Genomic DNA, 14,492 nt, shown 5'->3' with positions numbered 1-14,492 from the left:
TTTTTTTGTAAGTTAACTTTTTTGTTTTCCGCCAATGTTTTCTATATTGAGTTCACCTTTTTTTGGGCCGCAACGTGCATGGCTCACGAACTAGTTCACAAAACGCGCGCAGGCTGGCACTGGCGCGCTAGCGAGTTCTCGTTGGCGTGCTGTTGCCATAAGCACCGACTGCTTGCAGGCAGTGGGCACAGGCCAGAATGAACAGACCCTTGGCCTGGTGCGAACACGCTTTTTACGATACAGGCATGAGGGAGGCAAGCTACAAATATGGGGGAAAAGCGCATGACATTTGGGCGTCTGCGGGTACGCGGAGGGCGTTCATGCACTGCGTAGGTCTCGGCTAGTGAATGCTACGACTACAGGCCGTCCTGGGAGGCTTATCTTGTGCATTTTACAGCCGACAACATGGCAGAAGCGCGGTACGATGATTACTGAGATATTGAGAATGCCCATCCAACAACGCCATTGGTTATGGTTTACAGAACCGAAACCGAAACCGAAACGTGTGTGATTGCTAACCTTGGGCATCGTCCAATCACGGCGCCCCTCCTCTCAACGTCACAGCCTTAGTTGGTGCGGCCGCCGCAAACCGCGCATGGTAGTTTTTCTTCTTTCGCGCTTTGTAAAATAATTACCGATTTGTCAACCGGATAAACGATGAAAAGTGTGCTAATTTGAGCCAGTCTACGCAGTGCAAGCAAAAACGGGAGCTTGACAAATTCACTTCAGTGTCCCTTTAAGTGCTCCGTTCTTTCCGTGCGTCTGCTCGGTACCCGTGCATTACCGAGTGAACCGTAGTGGTTTGGCGTTAAGTTAGCGGTTGCAGTGCTTGTGTGTGTGTGTGTTCTGTTTTGTTTTCATCATCTGCGTACGGATTTTAGGTCCGAATGTGCTGCCAGAGTGGAAAATGCCGACTCCGGCTGTTGCAAGCAGTAGTAGCAGTGTGGTGGTGGTGCCGCTGGTGCTCCGCAGTTCCGCGATGCAAACGTTCCGGTATGGCACCGACTGACATTGAAATCGATATCGGGGAGTACATACGTGTTTTCAATGCCACCGTGCTTGTTATGTTCACCGATTAGTCATGTTTACGGAAGCGCGGACGTCGAATGCGGAGCGCGCACAGCATATGTGGGTCACGGTGATCCGTGCTCGCGATGGACTTTCGACGAGGCGATTGTTACGCTGTTGACATTGCAATGCAATATAATCTTTCTTAACTATACTTATGAAGGTTACTGACAAAACGAAGTTACCTGGGCGGAAAAATAACACGACCGCACAACCAGTCAACTTACTAATCGAAGGTTGAGCAGAAGCTAGGGTCAAAGTTCGGGCGAGTTAATATTGGTTGATCATGATTGAACTAACTCTGCGCAGCGCATGTGGCTTTTCGCTCGGAGCCCACCTTTGTGAAACCGCTGCTTGCACCACAAATGCTTTACGCGACCAGCAGTAACTGTTTTGTAATTGTAATACTTTAGATTCCGTGGCAACGCAAAAGGATTAGAAGATTTTCCTTTGACCGCGTTGTGAACAGGTTGAGCTATTTTCCAAATGCAGCGTTCACGCGTATCGCTAGCTGCGTTTCCACATTTGGCTGCTTGCTTACCCTGCTATTGACCAGCAGTGTGCGATGTAGAAAGTTATCTTTTCATATCGTTTGACAGTGTAATGCGTTGGCCTGAAAAAAAGTAAACAAAACGCCGTGATTTTAAACGGTAGATTAAATGAAAAGGGGATTGTTTAATGCCAATCGGCTGTAATGACAAACAATATATGGTATTTTAAATTGACTACAAGGAACCAGAAGTTATTGTAATGTTGTATTGTATCGGCGCTCGTGAAAGATCCCCAGGTAGTCAAAATTAATCCGGAGCCCTCCACTGCGGCGCGCCTCATCACCCATGAAGCGTTGAGGCGTTAAACACCATAATGAATCAATTAATCAATCAACCAATCAATCAATGCTGTATTGTAAAAGATAAAGTTGTTTCCACCATTTCAGGGGGTTCCGTTCCCTGTCGCAGCCTTGCGTGTAATAAATGGATTTTGCTCCGTCTGCTTGCCGTCCAAGTGCACCCAACAAACCCTGGAGTTGGTCGTTGGTACAAAGTCGTTGCGATTTATCAACGGCATCCACCGATATCTCAACTTGGTGTACGTTGGGAGGCGATGCAGCAAAAACACGCCGCCACCGCAGTGCATTTTCTCCAGGCAGTGTCGTGCACATGCGTGCTGTCAGCGACTGTGATCACTTTCTCTGGTTGTTCAATAACCCACCACCGCGCCGTGCTGGAAGCGACGTTTGAGCCTTGAACGGCATCGCAGCATTGGCTAAAACACTTGAAAGTTCCGCAAAAACTAAGCACACGTTGCGAAATACTCCTGAACTACGCAGCGGAACACACCGCGCCGGGCGATTTTAACAGCCCAGCGCGCACAGGCAACGCTGGTCGGCCGCCGAGAGAACTGGTTTGAGAGTATTTTCCCCCTTTCCCGGCTGCTTATGGAAAATGGTGTATCCTATATATGCAGCGATAAACTGCCAGACCTCCGTGGGTCGGCTCGCGCGCGCTCACGGGCGAATGCCAACGGATTTTAACTTTACTCCCCCTCATAGCATCACCCCGTGCATTCGCACTTAACCATGTTCACCCTCGGGGAAATGCTTGGGAGTTTTTTTTTTATATCTGACAAATTTTACTGCGCAACTCAAATTTTTTTTTCTAGGACGGGGTTTTGAAATGTCTACCTACAAAATGTATATTCTAAATTTTTTCTACTACTGGTGGTTTATTTACACAACTTGCTTTTTAAGTGCGAATGCACTTTATAAGCGACCCCAAACCTTCCACCGCCGGCGGCGGCGGCGGCGGCGGCGTCCGCAGTCCTCCTCTCTATATAAAAAAAACAGCATCCGGCGCCAGGTTTCGATCCTAGGACTTTGCGGCCGCAGCGCGACGCTCTACCGACTAAGCCACGGACGCGACGCCGATATCAGTGTTAGTAACGCGCCTTATATCTTTAACGCATTCAAACTACGTCGTCAGCGGCGTGCGTTGGCGACTCAGCGGCGTTATAGCGGCTTGATAACTGCGTGGTGTACACGTGATACTACAAACCCGATGGAAGAGATGGAAGAGAAAGCGGCGAGGCGGTGGGCTGCGGGGGCCGAGCGCAAGCGCCGCAAGCGGGCCGACAACCGTGCATTCGCACTTTCGCATTCTCCCCCTCGGGGAAATGCGGGGGAATTTTTTTCTATTTTCTTCGACACGTGGACAAAAATTTCGAATTCCATAATTTTTTTCGGAATCATTATTTAGGAAAATATTATTAAAACTGGTGTCGTTGGAAAGCGCGTGGAATATTCTGCATTTTATGTCACAGCAATGTGTGCCTAACTAATATGTATTGCACAAAAAAATGTTTTGTTATACCCTTCAAAATTGGTCAATTTCCCGCGGTAACGAAAGAGTTAATTCAGTCTGCAAACAAGGCGCATCTGAAATGCGAAAATCGCGGCGTTCGCAGGCCTCATGTAGACGACAATTCCAGGCATTGCGAACTTCGCAAGTGCGAATGTTCGTTCCAGCGGATTCGCAGGCGAAATTCGCTCCATGTAGAACGGGCTTTAGTCGAGCCATGTCAGGCGCCGTGCGGCGTTCACGCGCCCGCAGGAGTTATCTCTCCGCTCTCACCCCCTCTCCCATAGCAACAGCTGCGAGCGCGCGCGCTCCTCCTCTCCCCTAGCAACCGGAGCAGGTGGTGCGGGCGGATCAGCGGCGAGTGAGTGGAGAGGAGGAGCGCGCTCGGGCGTGTGAGGGCGCTCGCATCGCGGGAGCTCGCCGGAGCTCCCGCGTGTGTGGGAGAGTGTAGGCGAGGCATGGCGCGGTGCTTCGGTGCTTCTCCTCTCGACGCTCGCCCCACTCTCCCGTTCGCTCGTCACACCACAAGGCAGTGATTGTGGCCGTCAAGTACAACGACAACACAAACAGGTGTTAAATAAATGGTTACGCTACAAATCACCGTCTCCTCATTAATTATAAATTCTGCGCACTCTCGCGCAAAAGAAATGCATTCGCATTTCCTCACGATTCCCTTCGGGGAGGTGGGGGGAATTTTTTTACCGCTCCCTTCAGCCACGATCATTAATCATCATCGTCAGAGAAAGTTGGCTTTCCTGCAGGGCGTACTGGTGTACAACGGCATCGGTGGGGACACTGAAGCTTCGCTTTAATAACATTCCACCCTACCCACAGTCCATATACGAAACAATTGGACCCGTCCATTCCGACGTCATATTCCCGCTATAAGCGTGTGTCTGCAATTTTGTTTTGTATTAAATTATAAGGCGTTCCCTAAGCTTCCGCCCTTTGCAGTGCCTAGAAGATTTTGTCGCTTATCATTTTTTTAAAGCGGAGATTTATATGTCTAGGAGAAATAAATATCCAGTGGTCCTGTGCGCGCAGCAAACTCCAACCCCACCCGCATGCGCGAAAAAGCCAGCTCGGAGAGGAGTTATCAGTCAGGGGAGAGAGTGGCTGAGTTTATAGCAGCAGAGCGCGCGCGCAGTACGTATACTGCATGAGTCACTGCTCAGCCGATAACGGTATAGGTGGTGCGGACGAAGCAGCGTCAACGTGGCCATTACAAACGCCAGCCGAGGTTACTTTAAAATGGGCAGGGCACGGGTTATACGTAAAATATCGCCCGACCACCACAGCTTGGCTGGTTAACTTCCCGTACAGAGTATATTCGTGCATTTTTATTACCTTTGTGCAATAGTTGTACCTAATTTTGGTACCAAGTACCGCAGTTATTCCTTGCTGCTAACTGTCGTGTACTGGAATGTGTTTTCTGAGAGCGTTCTTAACAGAAAAAAATCCGCCATTTCGCGTAGTAAGGTTTCAGGCGAACCACGTCATCGTGATGTTCCGGACTCACCATCGGGGATTACCTCGGTAGGTAAGTTGGCCAACATGTCGTAGAACACGGTAGGGTCCGAAATACTGTCGCAGTGCTCACTTAGAAGGTTTATTGAAAGTTTGCTACAGCTCCAATCTTATACTCCTTTCCTGGTAGTTATTTTTTTATTCTATGCATTTTATTGACCGTGCACAGGTTTGCCACCTATCAATCATGGGATATTTCCACACTTGTTGTATACGCTGTTCGCTAAAGGCTAGCTTGCTGAATCTGCAATTTTTTAAAGTAATTAGTCGTTGGACAATAAAAAAAAACAAACAAATAAATAAATAAATAAATAATAAATAAATCAATAAAAGCTATCGAGAGCATGGAATATAAAAACGAACCGTCAGACTGAGCCAGGCCAGCAATCAAGCCAGTATGGCAAGCAAGCAAGACGACATTCCTAACATGGTTTTCGGAGGCCTACAGTCTTACAGCGCCTAAATATATTTGAACTTGTCGGTCGGTTCTAGTGCGAAACCACAATTAGCTGCTTACATCTTCTTCTTACATCGCGTAAACTCTTTCACTTGGTGAAGCCTATTTGGGAAAACTAATTTCTGAAGTCTCTCACATTTTCCGGTTGATAACTCGCTAGCGCCAAGGTTAATGTGCAGCAGGAGGAGGGGACGGCGACGCGGGTATGCGATGGCCCGGTGTTAGGCTTAAAGATCCACTTTGAGGTCCAGTATGGCTAACTGGAAACCGCAGCTCGACGTGCATTGCGTACGATGTTGCTTTACATTTCGTTTTCCTCAACTTCAAGGTTCCCCAACGTCAATCCTAAACACAGGACACTAAGTCTGACGTTGCTATTTGAGATCGAACTTCGTTAACAGGTGCTTCGTTTGCACTGAAGCGACGGAAGTGATCCCAGCCGGCACTGAGAGATTAAGCACCAGCGAAGCAGCTGTTTCATCCTCGCGTAGTAATGTCGTGCAGCACCGGCGAGGCTCCGGGCGAGCGAAGCGATAAGGAGGAAAGGAGCAGCTGGCGCACCGGCGGCTGAAGGTCACTTGCGAAGCGATGAATGAATGACCTTGAAAGATGCAGCCTAGTAGAAGTTTCGAACTAATAATGGACCTTTTTCCAGTAGCGGTCTGCGCATGCGCTACTCTCGCTCCCAGCGACCGATCCGCTATTATTGAAGGGGGGGGGGGGTGTTGCGAGTTGGAGCGACCGCAGTCTGCTGGTAGCGGGGCCGGTCGCCGTTGCTCCGTAGGATTAGGGACTAGGGGAGAGCTTAGAGCAAACTCAACGGGTTTATTTACATTTTTACAGTGAGATGTCGAGATGAAGACAGAAGACCGCTCTTGGCGGGCCGCAGCACGCCCTTTTTGTTGACCCCCGATCCCTAGTTCCCTAGGTTGGGGATCCCCATACAAAACAATGCGGACCAATGGTGATGTGTAAGTTCCTCGCTGTGAAGCACCGCCCTCGGGTAGGGACACGCCTTTCAGGTATGTCGGCAGATGCACGGCACACACACACACACACACCCTTGCCACTCGTCAGGAGCATCTAGTCGGTGTTGCTGTAGTAGAGGGGAAGAACGGAAGACGCGCGAGCGTCTCGTATCTTTTTGGTGTCCGCCGCGCGCTGCGTTCCCACGGTGGGGTTCTCACACCTACTTCCCAGGGAGCTAACAAGGTTCGTGGAATCACTCCGGGAAGGGTTAATGGCTTGACCATTGCCACTGCCTTCTTCGCTGTGCTGCCGCCGCCACTGGGTCCCATTGTCCGGTCGTCGCCGTCTGGGCTTTCACGCGCACACGCGTTCAGTTGCTTAGGCCGGGGGACGAGCGGCGGCTCCTTAATCCCTTTTGGGCAACAACACTCAACACCGCTCAAAAGCCGCTGTCAATCAGTGGCCGCCGCCGCGTTGTCGGCCTCCTTTCGTTTCCGTCGACAAGCGGTGGGGAGGTCGACCGGCGGGTGACTGACCCGCGCAAACATGGCGCCGGTGAGTCATAACAGCTCCTCCGCCGACGGGAAGATCTCGGACGTCGTGTAGTATCAGCTGCTCGACGGGAGAGATCACAGTAGCAGCATTCTTTCAGCACCATTGAAACCACAAAGACCAACCTCCCGAACCAGCAAGAGCCGGCAATGAGCTTTCGGCAACCAGGCTGCTCTTTCAAAGGTGCTACAATGCACCTACGCTTTTCAATTTTTTTCATATGGCAACCACACCAATACTCTTGCTCACAGCTAAAAGCTTAGACTGAGTTACTCAAAACACTACTCAAAACCATTACTGAAAACGTTCCTCAACTGAAAACAAAAGAACGCGAAAGAAAAGCTAGAAGGCTCTGCTTAATGTGTCAACATTGGCGTTGGCAGAACCCTTCTTATACTTCACAGTGAAGTTAAGCTCCTGAAGCGCAAGGCTCCAGCGCAGTAGTCGCGGATTCTTTCCCGACATTTGCGATAGCCATGTCAGCGGGCAGTGGTCAGTGACGAAGACGAAAGAAGTTCCGTAAAGGTAGCAGGCCAATTTTTGGGTGGCCCACACAATGCAGGCACATTCTTTTTCTGACGCACTGTAGGCCTCCTCGCGAACTGAGAGTTTCCTGCTGGCGTACAGCACTGGGTGCTCGTTCCCGTTCTCATCCTCCTGGCAGAGTATTACTCCTAAGCCCCTATTGCTGGCATTGCACTGCACAATAAAGGGACGATCATAGTTCGGTGCATGCAGTACGGGTGAGCTAACAAGAGCCGCTTTGAGGCCTTGGAAGGCACCCTCCATTTCCGGGCTCTAAACTACCTTTTCTGGGGCCTTCTTGCGCAGTGCATCCGTTAACGGAGCGGCTACTTCCGAGTACTGAGGAATGTAGCGCTGATAATACCCCGTCAGTCCCAAAAAGGAGCGGATAGCAGTCTTGGTTTCTGGCTGCGGGAATTCACTAACCGCCTCTACTTTCAACTCGTCAGGTCGCCTCCTTCCCTGCCCTACCACGTGCCCTAGGTACCGTACTTCGGCGCGAGCTAGCTGGCACTTAGCCGGCTTCGCTGTCAGTCCAGCGTGCGTCAAACGACTAAGGACATCGCTAAGATGGTACAGGCGGTCTTCCCATGTATTGTAGTACATAGCAAGGTCGACTAAGTAGGGAACAGCGTATTCTTCAGCCCCCTGCAGAACTCGGTTCATCAGCCTTATCCCGCACTTCTCCAGGAAGCCCGTAGTCAGAACGCTGGTGAATACTGAACCCTGGTCGCACTGTATCTCCTTAGGAAAGCCCACTCTAGAAAAAATAGACAGTAGTGCGTTGACTGCTTCTACCGAGCTCTGCTCCTTCATTGGGATCGCCTCTGGAAATTTGGCTGGTGGACAAACAGCGGTAAGCAAATACTGGTAGCCTGATTTTGTCGCTGGGAGTGGTCCCACAACGTCTATTACCAGCCGGTGAAAGGGCCCTGAAATGAGCGGAAGGAGCTCAAGTGGCGCCTTTCCCTTCTCGTGCCGTTTTCCCACTCTCTGACAGGTTTCACACGCTCTTACGTGGTTCTCAACCTCGGTGAAGCATCCTGGCCAATAAAACTTCGTTAGGAGCCTATCTTTGCTCTTCCGAGCTCCTAAATGCCCCAACCGACCAACTCCGTGACAGAGATCAACAATGTAATGCCGATACTTAGTCGGGACTACAATCTGGTCAAACGTGCGACCTTTTGCATCCTGGTAGTGGCGGTACAAGATGCCGTTTTTGACGGGAAAACTGATATTCTTCCTCGCCACCCCTTCCCTGACGGTGTTCCAAATCTCCTTAAGGCTGGGATCGCTTTTCTGCTGCTCGATGAGCTCGTATCCTGTCACTTTCCCCTGTACATTGCCTAGTGATTTGGATACAGGCAACACGAGCAGCCCCTCTTCCGATTCCCCTTCAGCTATATCAGCGCGAGTCTCCTCCTCTGACCCCTCTCTTTTTTTCAGTAGGCGACGGGATAGTAGACTCCGCTGTGCTGACTCCAGCTGGTGTTGCTGTACTTCCGGTGAAACTCGGTTCTTTCCGCTCTAGTTCGGCTGCTGGCGTGCGTGCTTTAGCTCTAGTCAAGGCTTGGACTGTTCCCTCCTGAAAACTTTTCCCTTGTTCTCTAAGCAGACGGTCGGTCTGATTCGAGAACAAGTAAGAGTATTGCGAGGGCAGCTTGTCTGACACCGCCGCTTCCGTCTCTACTTCTCCGAACGGCCCAGTGATGACTACTCGAGCTACCGGGAGACAAATGCTTCCCTCTTGCAAAACCGGTTTAATCCATGCGCACTTGCCATTGTAGTCTGCTTGTGTCACGTAGTCCGGGTGCACCAGATCAATGGTTGCACCACTGTCTCGTAAGACGCGGCATGGCTTTCCGTTCACGGTTACATTAAAAAGGTACGGACTAAGTAGCTCCTCGCTAGTAGCAGAGTCACAAGTATACGAAAGGGCTGGCCTGGGCCTACGACAGCCTATGGCAATGTGACCGACCTCCTTGCATTTGTAGCAGGTAGCTGGTTGCCTAGCGTCAAACGGACTCTTTTTGGGAGAACTCTCCGAAACCTTTCCCTCCTGTTTGTTTTGTGATCCTTGAATACTTGCAGCGAAGTCCGCCTTTTTCTGTGCCGTCATACCTGCGCCCGCCCCCTGCTTCGCCGTCCAAGGTTTTCCTTTATCTCCCGCTTTTGCGGGAGGAACCTCGTCTCTTTCTCCCCGGCGTGACGCGTACTCATCAGCCAAGTCGGCAGCTGCCTGCACTGTTACTACTCCGGCCCTGTCTTGGATCCAGAGCTTCATTGGCTCTGAAAGCTTAGAAAAAAACTGTTCGAGAGCCACTACTTCAAGAGCCTTTTCGAAGTTCCCAAAAGCGCTGGCTCCCTTCATCCATTCTACCAAGTTGACCTTCAACTCGTAGGCAAACTCAGAATACGTGCTGCCCTGCTTCTTTGTCAGATTGCGAAACCGCTGCCGGAACGCATCTGACGAAAGTCGGAACCTCTTTAGGAGGCCATCCTTCACTTTGTCGTAATTGTCCGCATCCTCCACCGGAAGCCGCGCGATCACATCCGCTGCTTCACATGGCAGCAAACTTAACAAATTTCGAGCCCATGTGCTACGGCCAAGCTTCGCTTTTTCACAGGTTCTCTCGAAGTTCACAAGAAAGAGGCCCACATCTTGCCCTACTTTGAAGGGTTGCATTAGCTTAGATAAATCACAAAGATTTTGTCTGCCTGCTACCTCCACTCCTGGAACCTCAGCCATCTTCCTCGCTTCCACTTCCAGGCGCAACTGTTCTACCTCCAGTTCTTTTTGCTTTAACTGGTACTCCTGTTGCTCCCGTTTTTCTTGGCGTTCATGTTGCTCTCGCCTTTCCTGACGCTCCTGTTCCTCACGCTTTTTCTCGCGCTCTTGTTCCTCTTGCTTTTGAATCTCGTTCCACGTTTCTTTGATATCTTCACTGCTCAGATTCAAGCCCTCGATAGCGCGAACAATTGCGTCTTTCTTCATCCCCGAATCTACTTCTGCTCCTAGCTCCTCCCCCAGAATCAGCAGCTGATTCTTCAACAAACGCTTCCAATCCATGACAGAGAACTAGTGTGGTGCGGCTCACCCTCTACCCAGAAGTTCCGGAAAAACTGCTTCTGTGGTAGCAGATCTACCAGCGAAAAGATTACACTTCTATCTTATCAGCCTGGCAACCAAAAAACCAAAGCCAGCACTCACCAGTCCACAGCTGTCAGTCTCCGTGATCTCGGCGTGTTGATCATTCTCCGTCCTCCAGGCTCAGATCCCACCGCTGCCACCAGTTGTTGCGTCTGTAGCGACCGCAGTCTGCTGGCAGCGGGGCCGGTCGCCGTCGCTCCGTCGAGCCAGGACTAGGGGAGAGCTTAGAGCAAACTCAACGGGTTTATTTACATTTTTACAGTGAGATGTCGAGATGAAGACAGAAGACCGCTCTTGGCGGGCCGCAGCACGCCCTTTTTGTTGACCCCCGATCCCTAGTTCCCTAGGTTGGGGATCCCCATACAAAACAATGCGGACCAATGGTGATGTATAAGTTCCTCGCTGTGAAGCACCGCCCTCGGGTAGGGACACGCCTTTCAGGTATGTCGGCAGATGCACGGCACACAAACACACACACACCCTTGCCACTCGTCAGGAGCATCTAGTCGGTGTTGCTGTAGTAGAGGGGAAGAACGGAAGACGCGCGAGCGTCTCGTATCTTTTTGGTGTCCGCCGCGCGCTGCGTTCCCACGGTGGGGTTCTCACACGTACTTCCCAGGGAGCTAACAAGGTTCGTGGAATCACTCCGGGAAGGGTTAATGGCCTGACCATTGCCACTGCCTTCTTCGCTGTGCTGCCGCCGCCACTGGGTCCCATTGTCCGGTCGTCGCCGTCTGGGCTTTCACGCGCACACGCGTTCAGTTGCTTAGGCCGGGGGACGAGCGGCGGCTCCTTAATCCCTTTTGGGCAACAACACTCAATACCGCTCAAAAGCCGCTGTCAATCAGTGGCCGCCACCGCGTTGCCGGCCTCCTTTCGTTTCCGTCGACAAGCGGTGGGGAGGTCGACCGGCGGGTGACTGACCCGCGCAAACATGGCGCCGGTGAGTCATAACAGGGGGCGCAAAATGTAAACAATGTGACGCCATATTTGATTATCCAGTTGCGAAAGCCGAGCCAGCTAAGCGCTGCTCCGTTTTCTGAGCTCTGAAAGCGGCTGACAGGTAGGCACTACGGCTGAAATCTAAATTTATTATCTGCCACCAAAACCACGCATAGTGAAGGGGGGGGGGACGAAGACGGAAGTTGTTAGCGCACTAGTTTTTGGCGGCCACCCTGGTTGCATGGAGGTATATAGCTGAAACAGCGAGGTGTGTGGTTTCACCCGCGAATCTCCCCTAGTTTCTTCTGAGCAGCGACTTTCCGTCGCGTCGCGGAGCGCGAGCTCGCAGAACACCCCCGTGGATGAAGGCTTTGCAGAACATACTATAGTTAGGCATTTTTTTTTATACACCACCTTCTATCTACACCACCTTGCAGTAGGCGCTGGGCACAATACTGTGTTTCAGTTGGTGCCTGGTCACTGTGGGATAACAGGAAACCAAAAAGCTGATGATGCTGCCTGTGCAGGCCATGACACACCTGCCGAAATATACGGAAAACATTTTTTACCAAACACGACGCTTCCAACATAGCCACACGCCACGCCCTTTCAGAGAGAAACAGAATGTTGTCAGATCCTACCCACCACCACAAGTTTCTCTACTCCCTTGACCCTCAGCTGTCGTCAAGACATCCTCACCAGCTCCCCCGTCATCTAGAATGCAGCTTACACCAACAGCTACCGTTTCCTCATTGGACTATCTACCGCCTCCAGGTGCAACAACTGTGCATCGGAAGACACAATTGAGCATCTTTTACTCTACTGTCCTGCCTACAAGGACTCTAGATCAACTTTGCTACAGAACATTGCACGCATAGGTTATACGCAAGGACCAGTGACCTTAAAAACCATTTTAGGGCCCTGGCCGTCTTCTTCTCAGCGGCACCTTGCCCTAAAATTTCTGTTTTCGTACCTCAGTGACACTGGCTTAATTCAAAAGCTTTCAATTTCTTCCCTCTGAGACTTTCGCTCTTGCCCTCTTACCTAATTTCGTTGGTCCCTCTCTCAGCTTGCATCTCTTTTCTGCCCTCCTCTCTCTTGGGCCTTTTTTCCTTTCCCCCCTCCCCTAACAGAGTAGCATGAAGGCGATTTTGTACGCCGGGTAAACACTCTGTTTTCTAATAAAGAGCTTCTCTCTCTCTCTAGGCATGCCACGAGGGAAACGGGCCACCAAGAGACAATAGGTGCGCTTTCCAGACAGGATTCCTGGGGAGTCTAGACGAAATCCTAGGATGGTTTCTGGCACGGTCGTTGGCTTGGTCGCCGTGCCTGGCAGCGCGACAAAATTTCGGGGGGGGGGAGGGAAGGGGAGGGGGGGGGCGAAGCCCCATAAGCCCCTACCCCCTACCTACGCCCCTATACGCATCCTAGCTAGACGCCACAAGGAATCTTGTATAGGGCGAATTTAATCCACAGTACAGAGACCTTCAATTTTCAGTATTCTTGTTACAATTGTGATCAATAATACTACCGCAAGCTGGATGAGCTTGCAGGCAGTAAGGCATCGTAAGAGAACTTTCGGCTCCCCCTCCTCCCAGCCACCCCACCCAAGCAGGCCAGAGCACATAAATGAGGAGCAAGGCCACCTGAGTTCTTCCAAGAGAGAAGTCCCCTGAGAGCGATATGTTCGGGAGTGAGTGAGTGAGTGAGTGAGTGAGTGAGTGAGTGAGTGAGGGAGGGAGGGAGGGAGGGAGGGAGGGAGGGAGGGAGGGATGGAGGGAGGGAGGGAGGGAGGGGGATCCCCAAAAAGCGCCACACAGTACACAGCTGCGGAAGGTCAATGTTGCGGTCTTGCTAATCTGTCCAATCATGCGGAACAAAGCCACTAACGAAGCACTTCTCTCCTTGCTCTTTTCAACTGAAAGTTCTTCTGAATTACTTTTCAACGACACTGTAACTGAAGCTCTCCACGATTGTGACACTGCGTTTCACACCGGGGAGGAAATCTGTCTCCCAGGCGTGCAACAGTTCAACCTTGGTGGAAGACCCAGTGACCTCGACGTCGACGCGGTGGGCCCCCGTCTTCTGCACGCTCTCAGGAACGGTGGCGGCGAGAACAGCCAAGAAGTCCCCCAGGATGACGCCGGGACTATCTTGCACTCCCGTTTGTAGGGCGTCGTAGCTGGAAATGTCCCGCAAGAACTTCTGTAGTGAACTCGTCCCATTCGCGACACTTAAGTAAACATCCTGAAACAAAAGCGCATAAAAGAGACACACGGGAGAAATGTTTCAGCCTGCACTGGTGCAGATGAGTGCAGTGTCATGCATACCAGTGCAGAGTGCTACTAAAGCGATATTCTTGTAAAAAACCATGCTTCTTTTCGTCTAACGACGATGGTGGTTGAATGAGAAGCCCTTTCGTGAGGGATTCTTTGGTTGTCATCTGACTTTGGACTTTGGCTCGCAGACGGTTTGGACTTCGACTAATTTGAGCTTTGACTTTGACTGGCACGCAGTTTGGACTTTTGATATCAGTGGCTTTCACTTTGACGCTTCGCCATTTTATTTCGCACGAAGAAAGCTTCGCGTTCAACCATCGTCGCCGTTGGATGGAGGGATGAATATATGATTTTTCTGTCTAACTTTGAATGCACCCCTCTCCAAATTTGAACTGCTTCGGCCGTGTCGGAAAGGCGCAGTCGGATGGACGTCGGCGTCATAACGCGAGGGGCCCACGTTTGGTTCCCGCCACGGGAAGCTTTTTTCATCATTTCACCATTATCATCATCATCGTCATAAACAGTTTACTTTCCTGCAGCGCGTTTTTGACGCGGCATACGACATCGTTGAGGCATAGCAAGCTTTGTTGTAAAATGAACACATGCTGCAGTGCTTGCCCCGGTGCGTCCAGTGCAAGTAAACAAATAGCTCGCCTTGTCTGGGT

The sequence above is a fragment of the Haemaphysalis longicornis genome, unplaced genomic scaffold, assembly GCF_048455015.1.
Source record: "Haemaphysalis longicornis isolate Haplotype H1 unplaced genomic scaffold, Haemaphysalis longicornis Haplotype H1 scaffold_7, whole genome shotgun sequence".
Taxonomy (NCBI): domain Eukaryota; kingdom Metazoa; phylum Arthropoda; class Arachnida; order Ixodida; family Ixodidae; genus Haemaphysalis; species Haemaphysalis longicornis.
Note: the sequence above shows the minus strand (reverse complement) of the source record.